Source organism: Hipposideros armiger, unplaced genomic scaffold, assembly GCF_001890085.2.
Source record: "Hipposideros armiger isolate ML-2016 unplaced genomic scaffold, ASM189008v1 scaffold_25, whole genome shotgun sequence".
Lineage (NCBI taxonomy): Eukaryota > Metazoa > Chordata > Mammalia > Chiroptera > Hipposideridae > Hipposideros > Hipposideros armiger.
Genome location: NW_017731375.1, coordinates 3,852,851 through 3,875,571, shown reverse-complemented (window position 1 = coordinate 3,875,571; position 22,721 = coordinate 3,852,851). Strand labels below are relative to the sequence as shown.

Here is a 22,721-nt window from a genome sequence, read left to right as displayed (position 1 = left end):
ACCACCACCACCACCATCCCCATCAACAGCGCCACCACCACCACCACCACCATCCCCATCAACAGCACCACCGTCATCACCACCACCACCACCATCATAATCACCATCACCAGCGCCAAATCATCATCATCATAGGCGTTGCCATCATATCTCTATCACCATCGCCACCTGGCACTGGGCACCAGGAATTTCACTAACCATCTTAAATACAAGTTAGTGATTAAAAACTTAAGCTCTGGAGTCAGAACTTCTGACCTAGAATACTAACTCTGTCAAGAATTACTGTGCTGCACTGGCTCGGTTACTTGTGCGCACCTTGGTGTCTCCATCTGTGTAACAGTCAGGGTCTAACCTGGAATAAGGATGGCATGTGGTGCAGGGGCTCAGTTATGCAGGTGATGAAGAAGCTGAGACACCAAACAAGGTGCCCTAGAGATTAGCAACAGCAGGACGCCGCTATCCCTGCTAGGCTGGGGGACAAGCAGAGCCAGAGTTTCTAGAGCAGGGGACTGGGGTTATGTGATGGGAATGTAACCACAGGATGCTTGTGCTATATAAGCTGCATGACCCACCTTGGGGGAGATTCGTGGTGAGCCAGCCTGTGACCTTTACAGGGGTCTGCCCACTTTAAATACAAGGCCCTGGACCTTGGGTAGGACTTGCCAATGCTTTTTGAGCATTTGCTGTAACAGGCAAGTGTTTCGTGCATTTTCACCTACATTCTCAGGTCCTTTCACTGGCATGGCCTTGCACAGAGCTTCATCCAAGCATACCTGGGAGGGTGGTCACTGCCAAGTGGAAAGGCCCTGGGATTTTAAATTCAGCAGCCTTCGGTCTGACTGCACTTGCACTGTGTGACTAAGCTTATCACTTAACCTCTCTGAGCCCCAACTTCCTCATCTATGAAATGTGGACACTTTTCTCTCCAGTCTCTCAAGGTTGATATAAGCATAAAAATGACACATACAATTCTAAAAAAATGCATGTGCCTAATTCCACTGCAGGAGATTCTGTGGGTCTGAGATAGACCCTGAGCATCTGAATTTCTGAATTCTGTATGGCTTATTCTGAGGGCTGGGAACCATGACACAATACGCTGTGAATTCTGGACATAGAGACTCGAGTTTGGGAACAGCCTGTGTCTCCAGGACCTAGCCAGAGTCTGACATAATGAAAGTGCTAAATAAATGATGGCTGAAAAAGCAAAGGACTACTCACATATTCATAAGCACCTTATTAAACTTTGTTGCTTTCAACTTAATTGTGGTTTGTCTCTTAATGTAACCCATGAAAGGGAAATAGATTTATAGTAAGAAAAAAAAAGATGTGCTTATTAAAACTGTCCTCCCTTCCCAATACGCTTTCAATGATGATTGGCATCCAAAGATGCATCGCCCCAAGCGTCCTTCCTCTCTCTGCCCCATACTCCCTTTTCCTGCACTTTGGCTAATCCCCAATTCTCCAGACCTGTGGAACCCACCAGCAGAACCTCTGGCTCCCGTCAGAGCATATTTTATAGAAACAGGTTCTCATGCTCCATCAAGCCCAGCCAGATCTCAGTCTCCTGCTAGATTTGAGCTCCCCCACCATTCAGCCTTTTCCCCATATCTGGTGTTTTCCTCCTGATGCTCAGGGGCAGCAGAGAGAACATATCCCTTTACTTCTTGGCTGCAGGTGAGCCTATTGCCTGACCTCCTCTTATCCTTTATTTCTTCAAGCCTTTTTACTGATTTACAATCTCCTATTTTTTGCATCATGTGAATATGATGCTCACGGCAATACCAAAAATTGCTCACTTTTTTTTTTTGAATGCTTACTAAATGCCTGGCGTCCTACTAAACACTTTACCTCATCTCACAGAGAAATGGGCAATATTATGACCTTTATTGTTCAGGTGAGAAAACTGAAGCCCAGAGAGGTTAAGTGACTTGTCCAGGGTCACCCAGCTAGAAAGTCAAAGAAAAAGATTCAAACCCAGCAGTCTGGCTCCAGAGCCTGCTCCTTGCCCAAACTCACCCAGGCAGACTGGAATACGAACACGGATCTCTGGTTGCCATTTTGGGGCCCTGTCAGCCTCTTTCCAGCTTTCAAGATGCATAGAGACCCTCACCCTCAATTGGGCCAACTTCTAACTGCCTTCAGTGACTTCTGATCCTCCCTTTCCCATTTAGACAATCTTCAGTGGTATGCATTCATTACTCCCTTATCTTCTCTGCATTCCTTTGCAACTTCATCAACCTAAGCCCATTGCCAATTTATGTAATGGCTTCCCTTTGATGTTATTTTTTCCCCCTAGTATTACATCTCTTTCTTTACCAATAGAGATAATAAAATCCCTTTTCTCTTGACCTCCTGCCTGCCCCCTGCTTCTTTTAAATAGTCACTTCTTTATCCGAACAGCAGCAATTAGACTGCTCAGGAAGTTTGGTATTCAAAAGTGGAAAACGGTCATCAAATTCAATTCATTTCTCTCTGAAAGCTCCCAATACGGATGGTGGTATAAGTGTTTTGGGATCAGACTTGAGTTTGAATCTCAATTCTGCTCATCTCAGCTGGGTGACCTTGGATGAATTACTTCTCCTCTCTGAATTTCAGTATCTATATTTATGAAAGGTGGCAAACAATAGAACCCTCAAAGTCCTGGTCTGAGGACTGTATAAGGGGATGCAGGCAAAGCCCCCGGTAAGGCCAGGAACACAGTAGGCCCTCAGTAAGCGGTGGCTGCAACTCATATTCCCCTTGGTCTGCAGCAGCACTCTGCCCAAGCTTGCAGATTCCCAGCACGTAGAAGACAGTGCAGTAAAAGGCAATGCATAATCTAAACTCTGGATGGTATCGAGATGTCACCCAAAGAATGTATAGTGTATATGCAAATGGAAAACTTTCAAGATGATAAACCTGTGCTAAGCAGTAAAAATGCAGCCACAAATCACCCACTGTTAATTGCTCCCGTGCCAGGCGAGTGGAGGGAATCTCTAGGAAAGTGTCTTCCGGGCTCAAACTAAATGGTGGCTTGTAATTGAAATGACAAAGTCAGTCTTTCCATTATGCCCTGGCAAAGAAATTAATCCATCCAACCTAAACACACTGCAAATAGTAGCGATTTTTTCTCTCTCAATAATTATAGACTGTGATACCGGGAAGGAACATGGAATCCTTTCTTTAAATGAAATCTTATGCATAAGCCCGACATATAACAAAGTAGAGTGAGAGCTGAAAGTGGGGTGGGGGTGGGGGGGGTCAACCCCTGTCTACCTGGCTCACCCCAGGCTCTATGCCAGCCCTAGGACTTTGTAGAATGCAATTAAAAACTACTGATTTCCCACAGTATTTCCAGAATAATCACAGAGCATACCATATATGAGATGATTTTAAGTAATAATACACAGACATGGCGTTTCACAACATTGAATCAAATTATGAGAAAGGCGTCCCCTTTTTTCATTTTTCTTTCAACCTTTCTGATGCTACCAAGTAGAAAAATCTCCCTCTGGTGCTAATATGTCTTTAATACTTCTGTAGTTAATATAAAACTCCTTTTTCACAGAGGGAAGTTCTCGGGTCAGAGCAGTAGTAGACAAAAGCATCTTGTTAGAACTTACTAACATTGTTTCATGTGTTTATTTTTAAAGTCATATATATGGCAAGTGTTCAGGAAAAAGATCCAGAACTTAGAAATAAAGCGAACTGCATGATTTTTTTAATAGAGCAACTCTGATAAGCCCATGTGTGTGTGTGTGTGTGTGTGGGGGGGTCCTCTTACTCTCTTGGGAAATGCAATTTTGTTTGATAAAGCATCCACCACTGACTAGACAGCAGAAATATTATAGCCCTGCAAAGTCACAAGTTAACTTGTAGAAAAATGATAACGTGTGATATTTGCTGGTTTGCTAAAGGTTATAGTTTTATTGCTGTGTGGAAATTATACTTGTCTTATATTTAAGGACAATTTTATATAAGCATCTCTCTCCCAAAACTCAAGACTCCTAAATGATTTTGAACCAGCTCTTTCTTCAGTCGGCTTTCTCCACACTTCAATGAATAAAACTTTGAAATGTGCTCACTATCTATTAATTACATAAGATGATATTCTTAACCATTTGAGAATTCTACTTTTACACAAGTGAGGCTGACTCCTGAATGACGGTGATATTAACTTTTGTTTATTTTTATCAAAGTTACTCATACAGTGTGTAGTTTAGAAACATTCTCTAAGGTTCATTAAAAATAATAATAAAAACAGCAGTTCTTCAAGTTACTTCTTTTAGTGTATGCAGTTGTTATTTTGGTATTTATGACCATGTGGCCACAATATGCTCCTATTAGCCCTTCTTTAAACAAATCTGTTCACTTTTTGGCATTTTCTATTAATACTCTCCACCATAAAAGACAAGGGTTGCAGTCTTGCTCCTCCTCCCTGCCCCATTGGACACCTGTATTCTTCTCATTTCTTCTTCCCAAACAGTGATAGTATAATTTTGGTTTGATCAATGTTAGTGTTTAAACTATTTTGATGTGTAAATGTCATTCCCGTTCAAGTTGTAAACTATGAGACACTCCCATTTACTTAAACAACTTGTCCTTCTTCAAAGGGAGGGAAAAAAAGCAATCTGGAGACAAATCCGAGATTCCTCTTAGTTCTCTATCTGTTTTCATACTATCTTTTCCTGATTCCTCTTCTCCGATTTTTTTCAAAACTCTCTCTGCATATTTTAAAAGTTTGCTTTACTGCGCAGAGTCCCTGTCTCCTCCAAGCTGCTTCTCTTCGTGTTAGAGCTTTTCCTTAGTTCTCTGTAACCCATGGCGGTATATTCACGTTTCAGTGTGGGTGACTCAGGGTGGTTTCTGACGCTGAGCAAGTGAGTGCAGCTTGTGGTCTGTGAGCTTCCCTGCAGGGTGGTGTGGCTGGAGAGGCTCCAATATCCACATAGACAAGTCTTTCTTCTTGGGCTGGTTGGATTCCACGGACAGGGATTCTCTGATATCTGGTCTGAAGGGTTAAAGCCTGGCTGCCAGCATTCTAGGAGCTGAGTGGGAGGAAAGTGCCAAAGCTTCAGCTTCTAGGATGTGTATTTTGATTGAAACCTTGTGTTGAGTATATGGTACTGCTGCCCTCACCTGCGCCTGATGTCTCCTAGTCCAGATGGCCTCTGTTTTTTCCTCTTTATAGAGGAAACCTCACTCTAGTGATTCAGCCACACAGTCAGGCTGCTCCTTACACACACTTGTCTGAGCGCCTTCACCCCCACCCCGGGGGCCCTTTCCTGCTACTGCCATTTCCTGTAACTGTCCAGGAATCTTTGCTTTAGATTAGGTGAGATTTCAGTTTTCCCCACTGCTGGCTTAGGACTCACTCTTGGTGGGTCTACTAAATCATTTAGTACTTTTCCATATATATTGGGTTGTCGGAAAGGTCATGACGCATTTTTGCAAGGAAAAACATAGAAAAAATACGTCATGACTTTCCCGACGACCCAATATTTTTCTCTGCTCTGTGTTCCTATATAAGAGGCCTTTTCAACTTATTTTTTTATTTTGAAAGCACCACAAACACTCACCTAGACAGAAAATACCCTGACTTTCAAAAGATATTAAGAGGTATCATCTAAAGCAGAGTTACCCTCTCGCTTTCTTAGGCCCCTGAAAGTAATGTGATTTTCTCATGAGCTCTCGGTGTAACACAGTTTTCTTTCCTCCCCTGTGAACTGGCTTGTGACCTGAAAGACGTGACTTGACTGAACAACAGCTCATTGTGTGAAACGAGCCACAGAGGCAGCCAGGGACTCAGAGAGGCGGGAGTCAGGGGTGAGTGAGGAAGGGTGGGGCTTTGACATACCCCATCACCTCTAGGTCTCCTACCACTGGGCAGTCTCCTCTCCCCCCGTTTCCCAGGAAGGACTTGGGCAACGCCTTCATGTGGTCAGGGATGCCTTTACCTTCTCTAGAAGGGGAGAGTCTGTGTCAGTGGCAGGAGGATACAATAAATGGAAAAGGAGATGGGAATTGTCATTCTGACACTGCTGTTACCTAGCAATCGGGAGGTCACACTGTATGCTAAGAACTATGCATATAGACTTAGCATCTATAATCTCCTTTAAGTCTTTAAAATCCCATTGAAGCCCCAGATGTGAAGTATGAGGGTCTGAAAGAGGGTGAGTAATTTGCCCAGGAATTAGCTGCTCATAGGTGGCCAAGCCTGAATGAACCCAAGCTCAGTTCTGACTCTAATCCCATGCTTTTTCTATGATACAAAGGCTGGGGTGGTGCCAGGAAGTGGGGCGTGCTTCCCCACCCCATCTCTGTGGCAACGTTTTTTCGGGATTAAGAAATCAGTCTCTCCTTGCACAGGGATTATGGAGTTCCCACTCACTGTGTCTCTTCCTTAAATTGACCAATCTTACCTCTCTGAGCCTCAATTTCATCTGTATACTGGGCACAAAGTCCCCAAAATATCAGAATTGTTTTGAGACTCTGTAGCTAGTTCTGACGTTGATAGCTAATATTTTCTGAGCTTACACTACATGTTAAGTACTCTTCTATCTACTTTCCATACGTTAACTTAAGGAATCCTGCAAGCACCTATGAAATGAGGGGACTACTTCTATTATCCCGGCTCAACAGATGAGAAACCTGAGGCTCTGGCTGTGATCACACACCATGTGTAAGTCCTGACACACGTTCCAGCCGGGGCCTGTCTGAATCCAGCGTCCAGGCTTCTAAATGCCACTGTCTCCCCCTTTTAGGATCACAGAAGAGAATGAAGGCGGCAATACTTTGTAGATGATAAATCTTTCTGCAGATTTCTCCAAAGTAAGCAATAAGGCAAACATCCGTGTGCACAGCTGTTTATAGCATATTGTATTATGTATACTATCCAAATGTAGCAAGCAAGATGCATGTCCCCTAATCAGGGACCCTAGCATATAACAGACGGCGTATCCACACGACAGAGTAGGAGAAGGCAGGAGTGACTTGAGCTGGAAAGATGGACTTAATATACTCAGTACAAAGAGACTGCAGGCCACCATGTACAGTATCATCCCATTTACGTGTTTGAAAAATATGTTCCTATGTCCAAAAATCTGGAAAAACGTATGACGAATCGTTCACATGGTATCCCTGAGCAGCGGGAGGAAGGAGAGATGTAAGCTTAAAGTGGTCATTTACTCGCTATGGTTTGTTTGGAAATTTTCACAATAATCATGTATAATAGAGAATACAGAACTATTTCCCTATTGGGGGAAAAAACAAACAAACAAAAGTCAGTGGACACACCTAAGGAATTCTACTCACAGGGGCCTGAATGGATACACACAGGGGGCTGGGGGTGCTGCAGGCAGCCCGGGGTGTGGGGGTGAGGGCGCAGCCCCTCCCTGGGACACCCCGCCCCATGCTGGGGCGGCCATGGACCCTGGGTGCTCACAAGACGAAGTGCTGTTGTCAACTGGCGGGGAAGCGCTACAAAGTCACCTGGGTCAACACTTTTTTAAAAAGGCACCACTATGAAATATTTTATTCCTTTTATCAAATGCTTTTAACTTCCATTTGCAGGTGAAAAACAATCTACTTTAAAGCAACCAGGAAAAACATAACAAAAAAAAAAAAAAAGAAAAACATAACAAAACCATTGCCTCCAACAACAACAAAAAATCCAATTGTGCTTAGAGAGAAATGTTGCTTTTATTCAGATCCTATAAGTTGCTTTGTGGAGGCTTTTATGAAAATAGACTGGAACCTCCAACCTTGCAGCCTAGAGCAGAAAAAAATATTAAACCTCCCAAGGTCTGTAAGTCCTAATGCTGATGTATGGTGACTGGTTGCAGCCACTCCAAGGTAGGAGATGTACCTCGGAGGTGTCTATTTTGTGTTTTGTTCTTCAAAACAGGAGTCGTGTAAGGAGAAATGGATCAACGACAGCTAACATTTGCTGAATTCTTACTACACGCCAGGCAATGGGCTGTGTGGTTTGCATTTGTTACCCTCAATGCATCTTGGGAAAACTCTGGGGATAAGTATTACCCCATTTTAAGATGTAAAGTAAGATCCATTCTAATTATTATTACCATTCAATATTTACTGAGCAGTTCCTATACGCCAGATGCTATAATAAATGTTTCACGTGCACCGTGTTATTTAAGTCACAGAATAATCTTATCAGTCGGCTACGCTGGTTCTCCCCATGCTACAAGTGAGGAAATTCTGAGGTTTATGTCACTCGACCAAAGTCACAGAACTGTAGGTGATGATGCAGCTGGTCGTGAGTCCACGTCTTCTTGGCTGCAGGGCCCAGGCACTGTGTACAGAGCTATTGAATATTATAGCAATTCTGCATTGTTTGTAATATCCAAATGTAGCAGGTGAGATAAATGCTCCAAACGGCCCTGCAGCAACAGGCGCCTTTAAGGCTTCCAGTGCAGTAATGGGGATCTGTGAACTATTGGTAATATTTCAGGAACTGAGAAACTGTACACTCACCTCTCTTCAACGTTACCACGTATGGGTATGCTAGTAACAATGCCAAGATCCCTTGTTTGAATAAGAACAAGATAAATCCCAAGTAGGCACTCTGTTTAACTTTGCTCATCAGAAAATTTTGGATGGTGTTTATATATTATTACTTTTTTTAAATGTGTAAACAAATTACTTAGTGTTTAATACATGCTGCTTGTTTAAAAGGCAATATATTTTAAAACATGTGGCCATGGGCACATGGTAAGAAATGGTGGTAAAAACTCCCTAGTGGTGAAAACCTTTGCTACTATTGATCCAGAAAGCCATTCAAAACACAGCGTCCATCCCCCCACGCCCTGACTTCCCAATGAGCTTCTCCTGTTCCTCCATTACTGCTCTCCACTCTCTCCCCATCCACTGGTGGTCTAGAGTGTCTCCTGTCCCCCTTGGTTTCCTTTTGCTTTATGCCTCTGCTTTATCACCAGCCTTCATCTCCAGTCCTGGGGTGACTTCATCCCCCACCCCAAATGATTTCCCAAATATGCCTCCAACTGTTTCTTGATCTTTGAAGTTCCATGGGTAGCACTGTCACTCTTTGACTTAAGGCTAATTCTCTCCTGTTAAAATGCAGCCCTAAAAGGAGAGCCTGCAAACATCAGACAGACTACAAGCTCCTTTGAGGTTAAGTGTTGTCACATATCCGCTCTCCCGCCTGACCCCCTTCCCTGCTGAACAAATGGATTGTGAATCACCTGTGAGTTCCTCAAGGACAGAGATTCCATCTGTGTCATTATTTCAGGTTCAGCATCTAGCACCAACACCTGTTGCACCATAAGCAATCGTCACATTTTATTCAGGGGATGTGGAGTTCATTTAATTAATTCATTAGAAAAGCTAATACTAGGTGGCAGATGACCGTTGCAGAGAGTAAGGAGAGATGCTAAGATGAGGGGATGGATTGGAATCTGGAAACCTCTGGGCATCGACTTCCTTGATTGTAGTGGCCACATTGCTTGACCACACACAAATGACGAAGGGGTCTGTAGACAGGGGAAGGAAGGAAGGAAGGAAGGAATAATAAACAGTTTTCTACCCTCCTCCCCACAGTGAAAATACCCCTAATCATTGAACCATTCTCCAGAGCAGGAACACAGACATCAGACAGCTCACTGAGTGATGACTGGTCCAGTTTCCTCAGCAGGGTGTCCCCATTTCAAAACTCTACTGTCCTTTTTTTAATGGACTCTTTCCCCACAGCCCCTTCTGAGTCCAGCAGGCAAAAAACTAAGTCCAGAGATATGTCCCGTGATGCATCCCAGGGTCTGTGTCTCAGCCAGAATTCGGACCTCACCCTCACTGACAAGTTTGCTTAGGCATCGATTACACCAGAAACTTTAGAAAAATTACCACCAACAGGAGCCTTTAAAATCTTACCCTTAAACATCTTTTACTGTGTTAGGAAGGGATGGAGAAAGGAGGCCAATCTTAAATGCAAGAGAATTGGCCAGAAGAGAGCAAATAAATCTCAGGAATGAATGTGTATCCTCTGATCTAGGCGAGCAGTTAGACATCAGTGTTGTTGTTTTTTCAATTCAGATTGGATATAATTACAACCCTCCCCAGAAACTCATCTCTATAAACAACAAGCGATAGAGAGTGTGGGTCTCTCTCCAAGAGCTGACAAAATCACACCTCCTAAAATAAGAGCACCTGGCCTCGTCTTGAGCCGTATGGAGTCCCTCTCTCTCTCTCTCTCTCTCTCTCTCTCTCTCGCTCTCTCTCGCTCTCTCTCGCTCTCTCTCGCTCTCTCTCTCTCTTTCACACACACACACACACACACACATGTGTGTGTGTGTCTCTGCTTTAGTGTTGAGAAAGCGTGTGTTATTTCCTTCACTGTTCCCTAATTGTAGGGATAATTTCAACGTATTTTGAAGTCCTATCATGTGTCTAATATTTACTATCATCTCCACCCCACTCTTTTTGGAAAATTTAGGTTGTGTGCCTTCTCCTCTCCAACTCTCTCTCTCTGACCAACCTATATATCTGGAATAAATATTCGAGAGGGAGAACTAGTTTATTTTTCTGATTTATCCCCAATTTTCCAACTTGATCTACGGCTTCTGGTGGCTTTTCTGGATGAAAAGAATATGGCCGGTGCATTTCCCGGCTCCATGACATACTTGGTGCCCCCACTTTGAGTCCGTGACTCTGATCTTTCCCTGACCTGCTCAAGCAGGAAAGGTTTCCTCTGGCTGCTCAGCCCCTTTGTATTCTCAGCCAGTGAGACCCCTACCTGGTAGGTTAGTTTAGCCAATTCCGCTTGAGCCAATCTGTGGGTTTATGCCTAGACGTACACTACGAGTTTCTTCCTGGAAGTGTATAGCATCCAGAGCTCATCATCTGCTCCTAGTGTTTCTAGGTTTGGGGTGAATTTAGAGCCTTGAGAAGCTGCCTACACCTCAGGTTGCTGCTCCTCTTCAAAGCCCGCCTCCCCTACCGGAAATGAGGTGAGTGTTCATTGTAATTCAGCATCTCTAGAAACATTCTCTGAGCATCTATTTCAGTGGTTTATACTCATGGCTGCATTTGTAGAACCACCTAGGGACTTTGTACATATAGAAATACATCCACACCCAGGTTCCATCCCAGACTACATCTCTGGGGCTGAGGCCCTAAGGCCCAGGCACTGATATTTATAAGAAGTTCTCCCCATCATCCTGACATGCAGCCAAGGGTAGAGCGCTCCCTGCATGCATGCTCTGTCCTGTAAGCTGTGGTTTCAGGAACAGAGAAAGCCCAGTCCCTGCTTTTAAGAGGTCACCGTCTACTGGCCATGGTGACCAGGGCAGAGCCACACAGTGAGGAATGGGCCACACAGTGTTATCACTGAGTGCTGAGGAAGCTCAGAAAAGAGGCAAGGAACTCAACTGGGGGTGTGGGGGGGATCTGGGAAGAGGTCCTGAGGGAGGTGGTCAGAGCTAGCCAGGAGAAGTGCGCGTCTGCCACGCCCTCTGCTCTGAGTAGGGCTTTTGTCTAATCACACCTAACTCCCCCTTACGTGTGTTCCCTACCAACCCCTTTCCCTTGGCTCCTGTCGGTCTCGCCCTGTTCACGTTGCTCCCGAGAATTCCAGTTGCAATCTTCCCACAGCCATGATGTCCGCATGCAGCAGAGTTCACCAGCCCTGAGCCTTGGAGCCTTGGACCGCGGGCAGCTCCTCGCGGGGAGTTCAGTTCTTCGGGTCTGGTGACGTTTTGTTTTCCCCAGGCCCACACCCAGCTAGTCTTGGTCAGCTTGTCCTTCCTGCAGAGGGCAACCAGTATGCCTTTGAGAGCGGGTTTTTACCTGTGTCTGAGACGCTCTGCCCCTCCCGGTCACCTGCCAATCTCCTACTCAGCAGTCAAAAAGCCCAGATAGATCATCTCCTTAGGAAAGGAGATTTTCTGACTCAGTCACTCTAAACCCCCATCTCACCTTAGGCAGTGTCGTTTGTTCTTTTTGAGTACCCACAAAATTTTATTCACAGTTCTTGGAAGTACAGGCTACATCTTTTCAATTCTATGCTACATAAAAGTGTAGCATGTGCTTGACACAGAGGAAGCACTAAGCACATGAATAAAAATACGTGAAATGAACGTGTCCATGGATGGATGGGTGGTTAAACAGATGGATGACAGGGTGAATAGGTGGGTGAATGCTATGGCCCAAATTTACTTTGCATCTTATCGACTCAGAGTATGAAGCAAAACACTAGATGTGCTAAGTTATCTGTTCTCAAAGAGCAAAGATGCTGTCAATATTTTCCCCTTTTTCTTACATGCGCCATCTCCTTCTCTGCTTTTAGCTTTACCCTCTAACTAAGAGGATGTAATATTAGAACTTGTCTTCCAGAATCGGTTTTAGGAAGATAAATAATTAGTCTTCTGGGGGTACTTGAGAAGATTATAATTGCTCCTCTCCCACCTTCCCTGGATCTTCTCATTCCTTGCCCCAGGTATGAAAGCATCCCGCCTGCTCCCTGAAGACTGGCTCAATTCACAGCAACAATTTCTCCCCTTTCCACAGAGGTAACTTTCAAACTCCGCTCACCTTGCAGAAGACTTCTCCTTGCGGTTCTCTGAGGCACATCTGTCCTCGTTACCTACACATCCACAGTGATGCTCGTCAAGCTAGTACTACAAAAAATATTTTATAGTATTTTTTAGAATACTAGCTGTGCCTGCATTTTTATATTTCTGATCCCTCACAAAAATGTATAGGATAAATTATAATGTCTAACGAAATCAACCCTCTCTTTATCCATTCAGATTACACCTCTAAATTATGTAGCGCAGTCTTTAAAAACATTATTTATTGCACGCACTCTACCAGAAACAAAAGTGACATAGTACACCCACAAGTCCAACCCTGCAACGTACCTAACTTCTCATTCACCGGTGATGCCTTCAAGCGCTTATGTGTGCAAATCCCTATGTGTCATGCAGACAATTTGTGTTCTGCTTTTTCCAGTGAACACGGCATACACATTTTTATTAATATACTTGATGGGCGAGAGGAAGTCTTTGTTTTTACTTATCTTTTGAGGAGGTGTAAGGGAAAGGTTTAGATTCAGGCAGGCTGAGCTCTGGCTCTGCTGCTAACTTGCTGTGTAGCCTAAACCTATTCATTCAACTCCTGTGAGCCTCAGTTTGCTCATCAGTATCCTGGGCATGATAACAATTTACTCCCTGGGTTACGATAAAAATGAACTGACTTCTGTATATAAGGTGCTTTACACCATGTTTGACTTATAACGGTCATATTTTTAAAACATGGATCTATCATGAATTAGAATATAAAGTATGCATGAATAATTAAGATAAAACACAAGACTGAATTCAAATAAACTCAGCCTTTGGGCACCGCCCCCAGACTACTGAGAGTTTTATAGTCACTCATCTGAAGTTAGTGACACTTAGGTGGAAAAGCCTGAAAATAACTGAAATCCAGCATCACCCTTTCACAGATATGTCTGAGTGACCTGCCTCAGATCACACAGACTGTCAGGGCTAGAGCTAGAAATAGAACTCACATGTTCTCAGAAGCTGCTGAGAGCCTCTCATAACAAACATCACCTTCCCTGTCACTGCCACCTCAGCCAGTGCAGCCTGGAAAGCAGATGTCACTGATTAACCAAATACTTTCTATGGGCTTACACTGGGGTAAGAGGGAAGGAAAGAAGAAACCGATACTAAGTATCAACATGAGAGTAATGACTAACGAAATATTATGGAGCGGTGAGGCTCAGAGAGGCCATGTCATTTCCCTAAGATCACACAGCTAGTAAGTGGTGAAGGTGGGATTTGAATCCATGTCTGTGTGTGTCTCCAAAGTTCATAATCTTTTCAACTGGAATTTAACTCAATGAAAATCGACAGATATTTTTTGACTGCCTAATTTGTACCAGGTGCTGTGTTAGGATATGGCAGTGAACAAGACAGATGCGATCCTTGCCTTCACGGTGCTTACTGCGTGTGATGAGTGTGATGAGTGTCAGGTAAGGCGGAGCAGCTACAATGCTCAAAAACTATTCATGCGATGAGGACAAGGGGACGTGGACCTCTGTTCTCTGTGCCAGTTCCGGCTACGCTACAGTTAAACGCGCTCACACAGGCTGGCCTGGGAGTTTGACCACTGTTACCCTTTGGCATTATTTCTGTGGGAAAATGCATGCTGAATTCTAAACTGATGCATAAACAGCAACGCTCAAAGTTGGTACCTGCTTTTTATGTGATGTTTTAATGCAACAGCAGCAGATTTACCTTTCTCATTAGGTTCTGCTGAGTGTGAAAAATAAAATTAGTATCAGCATGTATTCTAGAAAGTAGGATAATTGAAGATGAGAGGATCAACCAAACCACAAAGATTAATTATTGGGTATCTGCTCAGAACTGGGCACTCTGCCCAGGCATTGTAGAAGTACAGGAGGAATCTAAGACAGGATCGGTCCTATCCTCAGAGAGTCTATAAACTAGATATAGGGCACCCACCCAAGAGCGCTTCCACTGAATGACAGGCTATGTCAAAATTCCAAGAGGCTGGGGTGGACGCGTGACTAGAATGGGCTGGGCAGGCCAGGGCTAAGGGGAATTGACCCAGGCATTAAAAGACTGCTGTGATGTGGATATTCAAAGGGGGAGGAGTGTTGACCAGGGAGAAAGGCACAGGACAAGGGGTGCTCTGATGAATGAACAGGCCATTGAGACTAAGGACCAGAGTCAGGGCACACTGGGAAATAAGATCTCAGGGGTCGTTTTGAATGAAGAAGCAGGTCTTAATCACCTTTGCATCCCCAGGGCCCAGAATGGTGCCTGACAAACAGCAGGTGCTCAGTTAATGTTTTGTGAGATGGAAAGACATCACCTTAGTTGAAAGGAGAAATAACAAAAACAAGTGCTAGTCCTGTTTCAACATAGGCCAGACAAGCCTAATACGACAAGAACAAACGTAAAACTGCACATAATTCAGTGCCAAATTCTATGATAAAGGGACTGGTCCCCCTAGAACACTGACTGAAAATAGTATGAAATGTGGTCGGGAGGAAAGCTAATTTGAGCTTGAATTCCAGGTAGAAGAAAAGTCATTAAACAGAGAGTCAAAGATAACTTGAGCATGTTATGTTGCTTGGAGAAGCTGTGCTGAAATTAAACATCCCATTCTCTAATCTGAGCTAAGTCGACTGTGTTTATCTCTAAGACTGATGTTATCTACAGTTTCTTTGAAAAAATGTGCATTCAAGAACTCTTGGATTGTTTTCTGGAAACTTCTCTGCTTCAGACCCTGGTGCTGCCCCCCAATTGTATGTGACAGCTGGGGCACCATAGGCAGAGCTGTGAATCAAAGGCATTTTTAAAAACAAAGCACTTCCTTTCTCACTTAACACGTTTTACTTAAGGATTTACATTTATACCAGTTGAGCAAATCAAAGTTATAGTTCCCTCAGTAACTGTAACCTGGACCAAACACAGCTATATTTTTCTGCTGCTGAGTGGGCTTTTAACTCATGCCTCCCGACTGTGAAGGGGAGATTTAATTCAGACGTTACGTAGCAAATGCTTTTTGGAAAGCAAGTGGCTGGCCCCGTGAAGGCTCAGTACAAATGGCTGTTCCTTTTAACTCATGCTTTTATGCCCGGGTTCCCTGCAGGCAGATTTTCTACAGATTCCTCCCCCAGCATCGCAGGGTGAAAGGAAAGGAGCCTTCTCTACTCCTGCAAGCTGCCACACTCCCTTACTCATGGGTCAGAGCCCAGCTTTGTTACTGCAGGTGGCTGGTGTGGCCGAGAGCCACTAGAGAAGGCCAGGGCCAGGGTGAGAGAGTGAGGCCATCGAGGCACTTGCTCGGGGGCCAAAATTTAAGGGGCATCAAAAAACTCAGTAATCGAGACAAATGCCATATTTAATGCCATATTTAAAAAATTAATTCAACAAAATCCATGATGAACAAAATATCAAAATAGTAAATTTTTTTAAAATATTGCATTGAAGTGTTCTTTTTATTGAATACTGAATTTTTGGTGCCCCCTTCTTCTTTTCCCCCACTTGCCTCATCCTGGCCCTGGGAGACAGTCACGGTGAGTGTGGAAGAGAGGATGGAAGGAGTGAGGAGGGGCCATGATGGATTTGGCTGCAGACAAACTCCTTTAAATGCTGGTCATGGCAGGTAAGAAATACGGAAGAACACCTCGAGAAGGATTTCCAGTGAGTGCTGATGGAACAGAACGTGTTGGGTTATTAATGTTATTGGGAGAGTCCTAGTCAACCATCAACAAAGGCTGTCTTCTAATTTTCTAAGTGGACCCCCCCCTCAGAATAAATGATCCAAAGACCACCTGGTACATTGGGCCAAATCACCCACTTTCCAAGTATACCGGTCAAGTCCTAAACGCTGGCCTAGGAATCACCACATGGACAGGGCTGTCAGATGGCCCCAGTGCAATGCTGTGGCCCTGGAGGAGCCCCGACGGGGCCACGCTCTCGAGCTCCGCCACAGGCCGAGTCCTCAGAGCCTGGTCCCAGGTTAGTGCACGCTAATGGTTTAGTCAAGTCATGACCTAACTGCTCGCTTGGGAGGAGGGTCCACCCACCTCCTGATAGGCTGGGGCAGCTAATGGGTGAAGCCCTCTAGCAAGGCTATTCATTTGTCTGGGGAGTTTGTGGTTTTAACTGAAAAGGCAGAGAAACCCCTCCATCTGCCATAAGCATCTCTTCAGGCTGGAACTGGTGTACTTTGGACAACTGCTCATCCTCCAAATGCATTCATTGTAAGTGAGCAATCCTCCCTTACATACTGAAAAAGGAGCCTTAAATATTTTTATTTTGAAATAGTGTTAGACTTACAGAAAAAGTTGCAAAAATAGTGCCGGAAGTTGCTATGTACCCTTCTGCATCCAGCTTCCCTTTCAATGTTCGCATAACCAGAGCACAGTTATCAAACTCGGAAATTCACACTGGGAAGGTACTAATAACTCAATAACACACCTTGTTCTAATTTTGCCAGTTTTCCTTCTAACATCCATTTTCTGCTCCATGATCCAGTCCAGGACCCCACATTGAATTTCGCTGTCACGGTTCCTAAGTTCCCTCCAATATGTGACGGTGCCTCGGCCTTCCCTTGTCTTTCACATGACCTTAACTTTTGAAGAGCGCTAGTCTGTTATTTTGTGGAATGTCTTTCAGTTGGGGAGTGTTGGATGCTTTCTCATTAAGAGATTCAGGTTATGCATTTTAGGCAAAATTCCCCACGTAAGCGGTGGTGTGTCCTTCTCAGCGCATCTTATCAAGAGGCACGAGACGCTGATACAGGTCCTTCCTGGAGACGCTCCCTTTCCTCACCTGGTTAAGGTGGTGCCTGGTAGGCTTCTTCACTGTGAAGCTACTCTCTTTCCTTGTGTCACTAATGAGTAGATACTTTGGGAAGATACTCTGAGACTACGCAAACATCCTGTTTCTCATCACACTTTTGCCCCACAAGTTTAGGGTCCATCAGCGGTTCTTCCTTGTAACAAGAATTACCTACAGTGGTGTTTGTCTAATCAAAATGAACTTTTCATCATCATTAAACCTGATGGCCCAAACCTCCTGAGGTAGGAGATAACCTGCCTGTGAAACGTGCAGTTCCCACGGCCATGTGGATGGGCAACTATTACAGTTTAAGCACAAGCAAATCCACGGCCCCCGAATCATCCCCACCCTCAGCTATGCGGGGTCAGCGTCTTCCCCACTGGCCTCTGCACGTCCGCAGATTCCCACCACTGCGAGGAAACGAGCCCTTGCCAGTCGGTAAGAGCTGCCAGGGGAAATGAGATATTTCTACACCTCTGCTCGAGGTTGGGTTTAGTTGGTCTTAAAATGGCTACGTCCTGGCGCGTCCTCTCCTGGCCCTGTCCCACGAGAGCCTTTAGAGAGGGGCAGACCCAGCACCGCTGGGGAAAAGAGAGAAGCACACGCAGTTCCCCTGGGCCTTTGGGTTTTTCCTGTTCCAAACAATTCCTTTGAGTCCCAGGCACTGATATGTTGGCAAATGTCTACCAATTGGCTGTCCAGGAAGGAAAAAAATAAAGGTTTGGCTATATAGTGTCTGCCAGTTCTAGCGTATGAATGCTCACTTCCTGGGTATCAATGTGACGTCACTGACCAGAGTTGGGAAGAGACGGGCGGCAGCAGAGCATTAAATAGTATTTCACCAGACGCAATAGATGTGGATAACCTCAAGACATAGGTAAGAATACAGTATCGTGAGATAATTAGGAAGCGGTAAGATTGTTTTAGTATCTATTTGTTACTTCTGATTTTAATATAGTTTATTTATAGATATTTATATAAGTTTTTATTAATCACAGTTATTTAACAAATAACTCACGAAATTCCTAAAATTTGACACTTGGTCCTCACGACCTGGTATGAGCCAGCTCCGGGACGCCACCCCTAGCTGTGGTTATCCTGAGCCCCGTATCTCTGGAACACCCCAAAGGTGCCCGTGAAAAGGCTGGATGCCACTTGTCTCCAGTCCCTCCGGGAACACAGATGAGGTCCAGATGCCCTCAGGGGACGGCCTGGCTCCAGCAGCAGCATCTGCTGCTTCCTGGCCAGCTTCCCGTGGAGCCTGGGAGCTCCGAAGCATCGGGTGCCCCCCCGGGCTGGCGTGGGGCCACCTTCCGTGGTAATGGGAACAGGCTCCTTCCTGGGCTCAGCACATGTTTGCCATTCTCCCAGAAGGCTGCTTGGCCCTTTACTGTCCTTACAGAATTACGGGGATGTTTCAGAAGCAGCCTGAACAGTGGGAGGAGCATAGGCGGGGAGGGCGTCAGTGAGGGAAAAAGGAAACCCACTGGTACTGAGTATGCTTATCTGCCAGGTACAATGCTGGGTGTTTTCACACCCGTTCCTGTTCACTGCAATCCTGACACACCTGGGAAATAGTGTCCCCACTTTACAGAGAGATTACATGACTCCCCAAGTTTCCCCAGCTACTGAGAAGCAGAGCCGGGCTGTATTCCAGCTCTGCTCACCACCACAGGCCAGAAAACAGTCTAGGGACCACGACAGGCGCTAGGTGTTTGTGGGACGGATACAAGAATGCAGCCTGGCTCCAAAGCTTGTGCTCGGGATCCCCACCAGGGAAATGATGCTGGGAAAGTGCTCTTACATGGTGGGGATTTAACAAAGAACTCACGCAATTCCTAACTCTTGGTTCTCATACTGGTGTGAGCCCGCTGTAATACACCACCCCCTTTTTACTCTCCCTCAGTAAGGAGAGTAAATCTCGCCTCTCTCTAAGGCTCCGCTTTCTCACTCATAAAATGGGGATAACAAGACCTACCTTGCCACATGGTGGCCAGAAACAAGCAATGGTGATGTACGAGAGAACGCTTTGCAGGCTGAAAGGTGCCGGGAAAGAAAGTTGTCGTATGTCACCAGCCATGAGCGTGTAATGTCATTCCATTGGCCCGGGAAGGGCAAGTTGGATGCCACAGAAGCAGAGGGAGAACAAAGGGTATGAAGAGAATGGCCTTGGTAGAATGTAGAGGTTTCTGATCCATTTTAACTCCAAGTCTGGGGATTAATTAGCTGCTGTCCATTTGGAATGCACCACAGGAAAGAATTTCAGCAAGCCTCATCGCCCTGCCTTTTATTTGAAATACGAGGGAGCAGAGAGGTCAGAAGGAAACCTGCTGCTTTTGCACGATGCTATTGATTCCCGGGAATTAAATGGTGATGCAAAGAAGGGGCATTAGCCTCCCTTCAACCTTGCATCAGGCAGGCTGCTGAGACTCAGCGAGCCCAGAACTCAGGGTGTCCGTGGGGCATGCACTTCAGGAAAAGGTCCCCAAGCACAGGCCTGCAGGTCTGTTTCTTTCACACATGGCAGGTTAGGGGCAGCGCAGGACCAAGGACCCCTCTAGACGGACGATACCCTGTGCATGCCGCAGTCCCTGCCCCACCCATCGGGATCCTGCCAGAGCTGAAGATGCTAATGCCCTTTTCCTGGGAATGCTTGAGCCTCTTCAAGGGAGGGATGTGCCTGTGAGTGTGTGTGTGTGTTTATGCGTTAAAAAGCACATGCATCCAACATCACACAGGCATATTCAACACATTGACAAACTGCCCATCACAGGTGGGGGAGGTAGGGGAATGGGAGTGGGCAACAGCGATGGAAGGGAAGACACACACACACACACACACACACAGAGACACACACACACAAAAATCACACACACACACACACACAAAATCACACTCACACACACACACACACACACACACACACACACACACCAGGGGAGGGCCTTGTGCAGACCAGTAAGGATAGTGTGTCATAAACTAAGTGAAATTAACTCAACCCCTGCACCTGACACCCAAGGCAAAAAGAGGAAAGAACATATCCTGTTAGCACTGAGCAGAGACCCAAGGGAGAAAGAAGGCCCTGCCACTGATTTGGGCAAATCATACTTTTCATTTATTCATTCCTTCAACAGATTGCCTTGTGTGCCAGACATTGGGGGCCGGGGCGGGGGAGGGCAGAGTGTGGGTCATTTCTCTTGTCAGGACGCTCTTAGTTCCATAGGCAGATAAGTCCACAGAGGACGACAACACAGGTGCCACGTAGTGCAGGCGTTAGCTGCTGCTAGGACCATGAGGGAGTGACGTTTCACCTGACTTCTGAACATTAGGTAGGGTTTAGCTAGACAAACAGCAGCGGCGATGCGTTCTGGCAGTGCCAATAGCACGCACAGCAGCCCGGAAGTGAGAGGGTAGAACATGGGAGGGGCGGGAAGAATTGTGGTGGAATAGGATGATGGAGAGCAAAGGCGGGACTGGAGAGAGGCCAGGCTGCGCAGTCGGGGGCATCAGGCCTGCTCTCTGAGTTTCTGTGCTCAGAGCCTGGCAGGGGACACACGCCGGAAAACGTAACAAATGATATCGGTATGAACACAGAGAAGGAAGTCCTTAAACCTGCCTGGGGCACATGGAAAGGAGTTTAGGATCTTACTTCCATAGAATGAATGAAAACTGGGAAGGCCATTCCAAGCAAGGGAAAATGCAGGAGCGAAAGCCCTCCCTACCAAGAGTCTAAGCTGATGAGGCCAAGTATCAGAACCCCCAAACCAGTTAGGACTCACAGAGCGCCTTGCTAAAACCCTCAGGTTTAATCGATGGACTCAAAGTGTTTATTTTTAAAAAGCTGGTCCGTGCATTCTTTACTTCCATGATGCAGATGCAACCAGGGCCATCTCCTCTTTAGAGTCAGGAGTCATCTTTACCCACCTTGTGATTGTTAAGCAGGGGACAAAATGATGCCTCTCCTTTCCATGACAGGAATAAAAAATAAAAATGCAAACCCTGTTTTAAGAGGGAAACACTGACTCCTTCTGGGTCTGCTATAAAATTAAATTTTATGAGTCACTCAGCAGCTGGCAAGGCACAGAACTCAGCCAGTGTGAAACCACCTGTCAAAGTAACCTAAGTTGACAACTAAACTTGGTCGATGGTCGGGGGAAGAGTTAATAGACAGAAGTCAGGCCTTTCATCCTTTTCATATGCTAAGTGCAACTCAAGCCAGCTGGGTGAGAAAACTGAGCATTATGTTAAAAAAATATCAAGACCCAGGCTAAGGTGGACATCATGGCCTGAGTCACATGCCACCCAGGGTTACAATGAACAAGGTAATAACAGGAAAACATAGTTTCCTCATGCCAGAGCTGCTATACTGGGCTATAATTACCCCAACAATGAGGATCTACTGAAGACAAGCATTCGTTTCCATCCCCCAAACACACAATGCCCCACAAAAGCAGCCTTGGCATCCTGCACTATAATTGCTAAACTTCCACACTTGGTTTTGCCCCAGGGCTATGGTTCCAGTAGGAAGATAAACATAGTTATTGCTTGGGGTGGGGAGGCGGGCAATTCCATGGTGCCCGATAAAGATCCAGGAAAAGAATGGATGGCTATGCTGTTATCAGGAGAGAGGATCCTAACAGCCAGAAGAAAAATCCAGGACACTCAACCTGGGAGCTTTTAGTTTTCTTCTAAATTTCCAATTTTGAAAAGTTGGTGCCTATAGAAACCAAAACAGCACATCCAATGGTCTGTATTTTCAAAGTCAGATCTTTGCATAGGCCATGTCCCCACTGCAGTATGAAAATGAATTTATGAGTACAAATAAATGGGTTTGAAGATTTTGCCATGTTACGGTTTGTTAAATGCCATGTTGGAAGGTGCTAGGTTTTACAGACTGGAGAGGGCTTTTCAGGTGAGCCCAACTATTCTATTTCCAGAAAATACTGAAGATGAAAACAAAAAAGGTCACCTTAGAGGAGTGTTTCTTAAAGTGTGGTCATTGGACCAACAGCATCCATATCACTAGGAAACTTCTTAGAAAAATAAACAATCAGGGCCGGCCCAGTGGCATGTTGGTTAAGAACTGGCTTGGGACGCCAGCTCTGAGCAGCAGGGCCCCGGTTCGGATCCCACATGGGCCACTGATGCTGCACCCTCTACAGCTAAGATAGTGAACAACAGCTCGACCTGGAGCTGGGCTGCTGTGAGTCGCCGGCAGCCAATGTGAGCGGCCGGCAGCAGGCTGCCAAGAGCCGCCATGAATGGTGGCCCAAAGGCCGGCGACCCATCTGCCTCACCCGGGAAGAGCGCAATGATAATACCAACATGGGCCAGTGAAGCAACGTCCTCCACAACTAGACTAAAGAACAAAAGGACAGCAACTTG

General features: G+C 45.4%; 1 protein-coding gene across 1 annotated transcript in view; it reads right to left on the bottom strand.

The window, feature by feature from the left end:
• DOCK2 (dedicator of cytokinesis 2) overlaps positions 1-22,721 on the bottom strand; it is a 398,948-nt gene that overhangs the window by 229,990 nt on the left and 146,237 nt on the right. The gene's annotated exons all lie outside the window — the stretch shown is intronic.